Source organism: Aythya ferina, assembly GCF_964211825.1.
Source record: "Aythya ferina genome assembly, chromosome: 27".
NCBI classification, from domain to species: Eukaryota; Metazoa; Chordata; class Aves; order Anseriformes; family Anatidae; genus Aythya; species Aythya ferina.
The window spans coordinates 1,573,303-1,583,639 of NC_140310.1; positions in this window are offsets into that span (position 1 = coordinate 1,573,303).

Sequence of the window (10,337 nt, forward strand, 5' to 3'; positions counted from 1 at the left end):
TCCCCACTTCTCATCAGCTGAGGCTGTGTTTGCATTGCTTTGGTCTCCCTACACTTTGTGGAGGAATGGTTAAGTGAAGTAGGCCATGTGAATGTTGAGCAACTAGGAGGTCGCGAGTTAACAAAGTATCGAACGCAGCTCATATGAGTCTGAGAAAGTACGTAAAATCTGGGAGGTTTCAGGGAGGTTTCAGGGAGGTTTCAGGTACAAGGACATGATATCTGTTGGTGGTCTGGGAAAGTACTAACTGTGTTATTTTGGTTGATGGGAGTGAGAAACTAGCTGATAAAATAGAGAAATGCACTAACCAATCATGAGCTTAGCTTTTGCAATATGTATGAGCTAATTATATTGAATTAGATAAAAGACGACTGAGCTATCCAATAAATCGAAGTTCACTGATCACTCATATTGAGCGTCTGTGTCTTCCTTCCGTCGACAACAAATGTCCTCGCAACAACACTTACTTGCAGGGAATTTTCCAGGGAAAGCTGTTGCACCTCAAATTTCCCTTTCCCAGCAGAGCAAGGGCCTGGTAAGACCCTAGCAAAATCAAACAAATTCAGCAAAATCAAACTGCTGGCCGACACCTTTCATCTTCAGAGGCCTCATGCACCTGATCACAGTGGTTGGGCAAAGGAGACGTGCGCCTCATTTTGGTACAGAGAGCAGGACTGAGGGATGTGCTATGTGCCTGAGGAAAGGCTGAGCAATGGAGGACGTAAAGCTGAGTGTTTTGTTTTTGTAGAATGTCCTGTGCTATAAAAATATTAGCAGAAAGCCAGTTAGATGGCCTGGATCTGCTCCTGCCTCCCACCATCATCCTGACCATGTAGCTGATGGGAAGAGCAGCCTCTCTCCAGTGCCACCGTTTGGACAAGAAACTTCAGTCCTACCTGTCCAGCGTTCTAGTCATCATTCTCTGACACGGGAAAAGCAGCAGCTGCCCCAATCCTTCTTGGGCGATTTAGGTACCAGTAACTGCAAAGTTGCTATAGGTTAATGCCCGAGTTCTTATGGATATGAAAGTGGAGTTCCAGCCTCAACCACTGGATGCAGCAGGAGGAAAAGATGTGGTTTGATTGCAACTGCATTCTTCAGAAGCAACATTGGGGTAGGACCGTGCTGAGCCAACCGTGGCAGCAGTCCCCTGCTCCCCAGACAGAGCAGCTGTGGAATTGCCATGCCATCAGCTGTTTTCTGCACTGACTCCAAGCACCCCAAAAATGGCAAAAGAATAAACTTCTGGAGACTGGCGTCTATTCATAAGCACAGCTGTAGTACCCTGGAGTCCAAGGACACTTGTAAAAGCAACAGTCTTGAGGGAGTAAGTGACTTTTGCAGGCGGTAAAAACCTTGTAGTTTTTTTTTTTTGTCCCAAAATAACTCTGGGTCTGGAGTAAAAGAGTCTTACCCTCTTCTTCATTGGCTCCAGCTGGGCCAGACTAAAATGGAGAGGCTGCAAAAGTCGAGTCATGCTTCATGATGTGTATTCCTAGCAGCAAAAGCCTCATAACAAAGCTTTAATGACTGCTGTAAACAAATCAGTACTTCCAGCTATATGTCCAAAATGAAGGCGGCAGAAGGAACCATGTGGATTTTTAACATCCAAATGAATTATTACTGCTATGGCAATAGCAATGTGTGGAGCATTTGATTATCCTCAGCTATTAGTGATGTTGGCAAGGACAAATCTTCATGCTTTGTATTTAACTGGAAATTAAGAGAATGCATCATTTGGTGACAGGAACTTTTACAAATGGCTGTTCCCCATTCGATCAAGTCCCAAACTACTAAATCACTGACAGGACATTGGGAAACTTGATTTATGACTGTTGGTGGGCGTTTGCCACAGGATGCATTCCCAAAAAGTTTCCTGGTAGATGAAGGTGTGCTGGGATTCTTCTTCTCCTGGAAGAATACTAGATGATCTTATTAGGGAGATGGAAAAATGATTTACAAAAGAAAGCTAGTTGTCCACCCACATGCCAGCAGCTGCCTGCTGCACTGCCAGTGCTTTTCCACCTGCCTGTGTGCACAGCACCAGGGCTGTGGGAAGCTTCGATGCGAAGGGGGATGTCTCTGAGCTGCAAGCAAGTGCTAGAGATGGGTGGAAAGTTGAGAAGAGTAGAAAGGGAAGCATTCCTATCTGAGTGCTGCAGCTGCCATGATGGACTTGAAACCTAATTGGTCATGTCCACGGGACTGCTGAGCTGCTCAGCAGGTTTCTGGGTGGGATGTGCTCCGGACCTACAACATGGGTGGCATAGCAACAGGGATCTTCTCTGCCTATAAGGTTAAAAATTGAGCTGGGGAGTACTGAGCTCACAGTTTTCTGGGGTTGCTGGTACTGCTGCTCCCTGCATGCTGTCTGGACACAAGCCTCACACCCTAGGCTCGACTCAGTGGGCTCACCCATGGCAATGGATTTGCCAGGTTTCCACGTGGACTTTTCTGCATGCATGCGCAGTCACCAAGTGGCTGGGGACCCTGCTGCAATGGCTAAGATGGTTGATTAAGCACAATCAGGGTCTCTACTCAACGGACAAATGACCCTTAAATTAAAAATTATCTGGTAGTTTCTGCATGCCACTGCAGGTACTACAGCAACATTTATTAGCTCACTGGTACTATTCTTATGCAAACAAGTGTAGTTTTTCTTAGTAATAAAAAGTGATTTAATATCTGCTCAGCTTCTGACAGTAACTAGGAAGGTGCTTGGTTTGGGTTTTCATTGCAGATTCTTTCTGGAGACAGGCAAGGCTCAGCCTCTCTGCTTTTTCCTTCCAGATTATGCTATCTGCATTTAGCCTGGTTTGTTATTGCTGTAGAGCTACTTCTGTTTGGCCTTTCTCATACCTGGGGGGCAAAAGGAAGAGATTTAAACCTTGGAAGAGGTAAATGGTGTGATTTCTCTGTGGTCTTGTTGGGAAGGCCTGTTCCTGAGCAGTCTTCCTGGGCCGCAGCTCGGCAATCTGTCTGGAAAGGCTGTAACACAGATTGTACTAACACAGGTTGGATATCTTTTTTCCCCTTGGACCCTGGTTAGCAAGTGCAGCTCTGAACGGGGGGGGGGGGGGCGGGGGGGCAGAGGGAGAGGGCAAAGGATCGTCCAGCAGGGTTTCAGAGCTCGGGATGGCTCTGCTGACTTCTCCCTTTGCAGACACCTGGCTCATTTGCTATGAGCAGTAATGATCTGACCTTTCATACTCTCATCTCTCGTGTTTTATCACCAGGTATAGAGTTTGCACTATAGAATCCAGGATTTCATGGACCCTCTAATGACTGCAAAATCGAATATAAAAATAACTCCTCAAATGCAGCGATGTCTAAATCACTTATAGCACAGCCACAGCATGGACTCATGCTTCCAGCTGTGGAAAAGTCCTCAAGGTCCCAACAGCAATCAAGTTAAGATTTGAGGGATGTGATGGGCTGTAAATCTTCTGAGACTGTTGAAGACAGCAGCAGCCTTGTTAGCAAGGGATGGTGGTGGTGGCTGGCTGTGCCCACACATGCCTCTTGGCAGTTTTCTCTTACAATCAAAGAGAAAGAAATGTGCAGGCCAGTCCAGATACAACCACCGGCTACAGTCCCCAGGAGTTGCAGCAGTGACCGTTTCTGACCACAGGAATCTGCTATGAAGATGCTAGTGCCCACGATGGACTGGCTGAGACAGAGCCTTGTTAATTCACCTCAATTTATTTTGTAATGTAGGAGTCTTAGCAGCTTCAAACAATCATTTCATACTATGTTGCTGTTTGTAAATGAGGGGTTACAGCAGTGCTGAGCTCCCACAGCTTTGTTTGCATGAGGAAGAACAGGATGGGCCTGGTGTAGACACGTGATCTGAATCTGAGCGGGCAAACTCAACAATTTGCCACAACCCAGGCAAAAACAGTGAGTCCTTGCATAGGTTGCCAGCTGTACTGGTGTTTTCAGAGGCAGTAATGCCCTGGAAAGTGCTATCAGTGGCCTGTGCCTTTACTGAGCAGGGAAGAAAAGAAGATAGTTTGAAGAGCAGGAGAGCTCACTTTGTCACGCTTCTTGGCATGCACAGAGCATGGTGCAGTCCTCAAGGAGGACTTTGTTGACAGGTCTCTGATCAGAGCTGCTCTTGAGAGCATTACCTCTGTGTGCTCCGTCCCCTGAGCACGCTGTGTGACACAGGTGTTCCTGGACATGTGCCCAGTGTGCCTCTGCTGCCTTTTTTGTGTTGCTGATGAAATCCTGGTGTGGATAGTGTCTGCCACCACTGTCTGGGTGTCAAACAATGCTTTATCTGGGGGATTTGGAGGGAGAGGCAGTAACACTGATAATGTTAGTGCTTCAAGACAAAGTCTTAACACAACCCCATCTAACAGGGACTTGTCTCTGGAGGTGAGGCTGAAAGGTTATAGCTATGGTACGATTTAGACATGGGCATCAGTTGCAGCCCTTTCAGATTTGTGTGTCTTGCTGGAAGGCAGCAGGACAGGTTTTTTTTTTGTTTGTTTTGTTTTGTTTTTGTTTGTTTGTTTGTTTGTTTCATATCACACACTCACACACAATTTTTATTTTCTTCTGAAGGCTGAGGTACCAGAAATATCATCCAAGGGGACCTACTCCTCTTTGGGGTATGAATTCCTAAATTCCTCAATTTAAATGCATATTTGCAGGCATTTGATGAAGCTGTGCATCAAAGAAGCTTTTGTACTTCCAACAGCTTGTGATAATCAACTGTGCATCCCTCAATACAGATATTATCTGCTGTTGTGATATCATGGCTGCGTGCTTCCACAAAAAGAAGAGTGGTTCAGAATAAGACATCTTTTCCCTCTTTCTCCTTTCACCTCCATTTAAAATTGCTCTCAATTCCTCCCTGAAACCTTTTTAATCAGTCTGGACAGCACAACAGTAAACAGGAATAATGTTTTTGGAAGTGCTTTGCATGGTAATGCTCTTAAGAACCTGAAACGCTGCTATTCAGAATGACTGTGCCTTCAGGAAGGGCTTGACACTTCAGTCTTCTGTAAGCAGAGTATTTTTTTGTTGTTGTTGGAAAGCAGCTTATAGGAAAAGGAAGAGGGGAAAGTAGGATCAGCATACCCTATTTCTGTGGTCCACTAGTTGTGGCATGGGAAGGTGTTCCTAGTGGGGATCTTGACCCTGTGAGATCTCCCAGGATGAAGCCCTGAGCAACCTGATCTCACACAGTGAGACCAGAGGTCCCACCAGGACATCCTAGACCCTTCTGTGACACTTCCCTGCCTATCAAATTGCTCAAATTAATAATATTTGACTTTTAATCAAATGCATTAGAATCATCACCACACTTGAACATCCTATTTAGCAATAATTGCTGTCACCCACTCCCATTCCTTCTCAGGTGTTTGTGTCTTGCTGATGTAAAGTCCTTTCGATGTGATTACTTGGCTGCCCCAAATGCACCAAGAATATGAAAACTGCTGTTAATCCTCATTTCACACTTGCAATTGGATTGGGTTGATTTTTGAATTACCACTGCAGGTTCTTAAATTTTTCATTAGCTAGTGCTTGATTCATTTAGTTCAGTAATAAAAAGTAATTGCATGTCTAAACAACCAGGCCACATTGAGGCAGTGTCTGTAATTCTGCACCAAGTAGCCCCATTTGTGGCAGGGAAACCAAAATCCACTGCAGTCTGCACAGAAATTGATCATGAAGTCAGATGAAAAACACAAAGAACCCACTTTCCTCCACGTACTTGAAACAACTTGCTTCTCATTAAGTTCTAACTTTGTAATAATGATGACTGTTAGACTGTTAGACTGATTCTGTCGAAACCCTAGTTTACCTATTGGTTCTTAGCTGCAAGCAATTAACTATCCTTAATTTTCATTTTCTGGGAATATTTTTGACTCATGTATTAAGCAAACATTTATGCAAAGCACTGTGGAATGCATAAATGTTAATTAAGTTTATCTTGTGTCTTTGCCATAGCAAATAATCAGATTGATGGTTTCACTGAAGTCTGCAAAACCAATCGTGGTGGCTGTCAACAGCTATAAAAAGACACAAGCATAGAAGTGAAAACAAGATGGGTATCCACTCAGTGTGCTCTTGCTTGGTCCTGCTTTCACTGGTGTATCTTGGCTTGACCTGTCTTGTCTCAGCTGCAGATTTGGGTTTTGCCCTGACAGAGAGACCAGAAGGTTTTGCAGGCATAGCATCGACTCTGCCAATGTGTTTTGCTTGCTGTGTGAGAATGTGATGGCATGTGATTGCAAGTGGCAGAGGCCTCAGCTGGGGAAGCAGGATATTGATAGAGAAGTATCCTTGCTCTGCAGTACTTTGCCAGGCTTCAAATGCAGGTAACAACCCCTTTAACTGTCTCCTCTCCTCCTTTGTAAAATAGCTATCTTAAATTCTCCCCAGAGTCTTGACCCTGACACAAATCCACTAGGTAACTTTTGATTTTTACTTTTATTTATATATATATATATATATTATTTTCCTTTTTGATTTTTTTTTTTTTCATATCTGATTGCAGGGGGAAGAAATGAGCAAACTGGGACAGAGCAGGGCATGAGAAATCTGGATTTGCCCATATGATTTCTGCAGCAGATCACTGTTAAAATGAGCATATTTTATAACCAAGCAGATTCCCATATAGTCTGTACAAGTGCATTTAGGTACTGGCATGAGGCTTTTTGGGAAAGGCGATGCATTGATGCTGACCTCTTGTTTGAATCAAACAAACTGAATCTCACTGAAAATTGGGATTTGCTCTCAGGTTCCTGCTATGGGGGAGCTTGGCTGAGAGCAGATGCCTATATAAAGCACAGCACAGCAGCAGTGCATCACACTGTTTGTTTTTTCTCTCCCTTTTTCATGATAAAATAATCCATGAAAATAAACAGGGCTTAAAAGGCATATGGGGCAGGGCCTTTGGTAGCAATGTCAGTCAGCTGTGCCTTGACAATTCTTAGAGATTAAAAACTGCAGATTTCAGCCAACTAGAGCTGATAGCAAAGGTTAGCTGGTTTGGGGGTTTTGCTCTGGGAGGTGAAGCATGCTTGGCTGTTTCTTACATTCACACTTTCTCTCCTACCAGGGTGGTGAGGCCTTGGGAAGTTGAGAACTGTGCTGCCCATGTGGGTTTAGGAAATTAAAACTAGAAAGTTGAGCCAAGCATGTTAGCTGCTTTGTCAAGGGAATCACTCTGTGTCACAGCCAGCTGAATAGGTAGAAGTGCTGGTGCACCATGCATATGTCACATGCCTGCTTCAGCCCCATGCAGAGCAGTGAGTAGCCAGTGAGTCCTTGCTTCAAGGAGCAAATTAAACCTTTCCCCAGCTTTGGATATCAGTGACATGTGGCTGGTCCTGGCTTTCTGGATGACTGGTATTTGAATGCTGTCCTTTTTCTTGCTGTAGTTTAGAAATTTCTGAGCACACCCCTAACATTGAATCTCCTTCTACACCTACTGGCTGGCTTTCACTTATTTTTGGCTTTGATACACTTTGCCCTTTCTCCTGCTCCCACAGTGCTAGTGGCTGCCTTCCATAACTGTGGATGCATTTACCAGTTTCAAGTCTCACAAAAGAAATATGTTTTTATGAAAATCCATTTGGACTTAAACCCAATGATCAGAGAGAGACCATTTGGTACAGGAAGACTGGACTTTTCTTTATAGAGATGCTACTATAGGAAGAACCTCACACAAACTCCTGTTAGTTACATCGCACACCAAATACCGAAAATCCTATGCACATTGCAGTCCAGCTTGTCCCTTCAATCCTTTCCTGGGCCCAGACATATCATATTGCACTGAAACCAGAGGCGTATTTTCTGCAATGGAAAATTTAAGAGCAGAGATACCCGAGTCATCTCTTACCCTCAGCAGCTGTTGGGATTCACTGTTCCTTCTCTGGGGTGCCACAATTACATTTAAATGATGTGTGATTTAGCCTTCAACAGAGATGTTATTTTGAATGGATAAGCTGTGAGAAAAGGGGCTATTTGGGTGTTAAGCTTTTCATTAAAACTGGTGTGTTAATTATGCAGCTGGAGACACGTTTGAGGGGCAGGATGGTATGATGGAATCATAGAATATCCCAAGTTGGAAGGGACCCACAAGGATCATTGAGTCCAGCTCCTGGCACCACACAGGTCTACACAAAAATTCAGACCGTACAATTAAGAGTACAGTCCAAACACTTCTTAAACTCTGACAGGCTTGGTGCTGTGACTACATCCCTGGGGAGCCTGTTCCAGTGCGTGACAACCCTCTCAGTGAAAAACCTCTTCCTCATATCCAACCTGAACCTCCCCTGTTGCAGCTTGACACCATTCCCTCAGGTTCTATCACTGGTCACTAAAGAGAACAGATCGGCACCTGCCCCTCCACTCCCCCTCACGAGGAAGCTGTAGGCCGCAATGAGGCCTCCCCTCAGCTTCCTCTTCTCCAGACTGAACAGGCCCTCAGCCGGTCCTCATATGTCTTCCCCTCTACGCCCTTCACCATCTTAGCAGGCCTTCTTTGGACACTCTCCAACAGTTTCACGTCCTTTTTGTACTATGGTGCCCAGAACTGCACACAGTGCTCAAGGTGAGGCTGCACCAGAGCAGTGCGGGACAATCACTTTCCTCAACCAACTAGCAATGCCGTGCTTGATGCACCCCAGGATACGGTTGGCCCTCCTGGCTTCCAGGGCACACTGCTGGCTCATGTTCAGATTGCTATCTGCCAGAACCCCCAGATCCCTCTCTGCAGGGCTGCTCTCCAGCCTCTTGCCCCCCAGTCTGTATGTATAGCCAGGGTTGCCCCATTCCAGGTGGAGAATCCAGCACTTACTCTTGTTAAACTTCATGTGGTCAGTGATTGCCCAATTAGAAAATTATTAACAGATTCTTGAAGCCTGAGAGGTGTTTGTTGTTGTTGTTGCTGTTGTTGTTTGCTTGCTTTCTTTTTATTGGGGGGGGGGGGGGGGGGGGGGAGGGGGAGGTAATTATTATTTTTAATAGCAGGCAAAAGGTAGGAGCTCTTGTGCTGGGTACTTTGGTTCTGTGATCTTTTAGGGGTGCTCTGACTAGGGCACAGGAAGCTTAAAAAAATACATAACACCCTGGATAAATACACAGCAAATAGCAGACACTGTGCTTCCATCCCAGTCACTACCCATTGGCAGAAGTGGTGTGGTTGGATAGGCCAAGCAGTGACTGCATCCCTTGAGGGATGACAAAATAAAAATACTAAGATAAGCAGTGGATGGGCAGTCTTGCTTGTCTGCTGTGTATCCTGTTGTAAGCACTACAGACAACAAGGATTTATATCAGCTGCTTTGCTTTGACTTCTACATTTCAAAAGCTGTCTAATTTTTCTGGCAAGCAGAATTTAGGATGGCTTTTGCTGGTTTTTATTTCAGGCTGGTGGGATAGAAATGGTTACACAGGGAACATTATGTTAGTGATGTATTTTTTAGCAATTGAGTAGACATCAAGGTATATTATGAGACAAGAAAGGAAACCTGAGTTTATTTCAATTCTGGGGGGTGGAGGGGAAGGGGAAGCAGGGAGGGGAAAGGTAATGGCTTTCAGAACTCCCTTCTGCAATTGTTTTGGCCTGGAGTGCACTGTAACTGGGTTTTTCCAGTTCCCCTTAATGATGGCAGGAATTGTCTGTATGCCTCCAAGCAGGAGATAGCAGAGGATGTGTGCAGACCTGGTGAGTGATTCTCTCCAGATGCTGTTATTTTGCATTTCAGAAAGTCAGGAAAGAGACAAAGAAACTCTCTGGCTTTGCAATTGAATTTCTAATCAAAGATCTGAAAAACAGAAAAACAAGCTTAATAAAATATCAAAAGTCTCTGTATTATAGCTGGCCTGTTTGAAGGGAAAGCTGGAAATATTGCAGAGATGGCTCGTGATATGGATAGATGTCCCACCCCCAAGTCCAGGCAGGGCTGTCTTTTTCTGGGCTTTTCAGTATTCATAAGACTTTTCTGTGACTTTTGCACACAGAGAACATACCAAGGTTGGTGTAACCAGCATGTCATAAGTGTGTTCCTGATGCATGTCATAATCATAGACACAGACCTGGCCCAAACATCCCATCTCACAGGTTGGACTAGATCCTAGATGTGAAAATACTAATCCCTGTTCCTGTCCTCACCAATAAAACAACTTGGCATTTGAAGGGGAGAAAAAATCTTGGCTTGGATATTTACCCAGAACATTTTGGTTTTCCTGCATTGGCCTCCATCTGGTAAAAGCATCCTGTGGACATGTTCCCACCAGCCCTGGCTCCACTGTTTATTACAGGTGGGAATTTTGCCCACTTTTTTTCAAGAGATAGTTTACAGGATGCACAAGAA